The sequence below is a fragment of the Buteo buteo genome, chromosome 5 (assembly GCF_964188355.1).
Source record: "Buteo buteo chromosome 5, bButBut1.hap1.1, whole genome shotgun sequence".
Taxonomy (NCBI): Eukaryota; Metazoa; Chordata; class Aves; order Accipitriformes; family Accipitridae; genus Buteo; species Buteo buteo.
The window spans coordinates 42,105,016-42,105,997 of NC_134175.1; positions in this window are offsets into that span (position 1 = coordinate 42,105,016).

A 982-nucleotide genomic window follows, 5' to 3' on the forward strand; every position below is an offset into this window, starting at 1 on the left:
CTTCTGCGTGGTCTTCTATGGTCCGTGGTATCTTGGACTGCACGTTAGAAGAACTCTGCATAGAGGCAGCGCAAGCATATTTGATAAATATCTTCATCTTTACAGTTTTTAGGAACATTGGTATAAGTACACATCTACATTTAGACTTCCCTGAGTTTTTTCTCTCTTGCTCTTACGGTCTTTCAGAACGATACATTTCCCCACCGTAAGGGAATTTTCAACTGTGAAAGAGAAGCACTACTGTCACGGTGCCCCATCCACGTTTACAGTTCTGTTCATTGCGAAGGATGCGATGAGGCTGGAGACGTGCGGCGGAGCACACAGCTACAACTAGTGCAGCCCCAGGCTGTACCTGATAGCATTCGGGCAGAACAGCCTCCGCACAGCGCTAGCCTGGGCTGACGGGGTAGGAGAAGTGCAGCAGCACCACAGAGATCAAGGAGGTTTCACTGTTGCCACCTCAGCCATTTGTGTGCCAAGCAGCTCTCAGGACAGAACAGGAGAAGACCGCTGCTACCGATAACGCTTAGCCAACGTGAACACAGTGACGCCTGCAATAGAGTATACAAGGAGCATGCTTTGTGGTATTATTTATTTAGGAACTGTGAGTAACTACAGCCGTAGCGTTCTCATCTTTGCCAATTCTGATGGTTTAACAAACTGGGAGAACATTAGCATATTTTTATTAAGGTACAAAATACACCCCGTTGTTGCCTAAAACATTTAAAAAAAAAATGTGAGAAAGCTCTGTATGCTCTAAATCAGATTTAAAACCTTTCTGTATAAGGAATTGTGGCAATACTGTGTTTAGTATAACATGAGGTTTTATCAATTGAAAAGGAAAAGACATGCTGGCAGTCTGAATTTAGCAACAAAGAGTAAAGCAGTTAAAACCATTGTGTCATCCACATTAGTTGAGCTTTGAATGTAGAAGGAGCAAATCATATGAAACACATACACAACTAGGTAATATCAAACAACC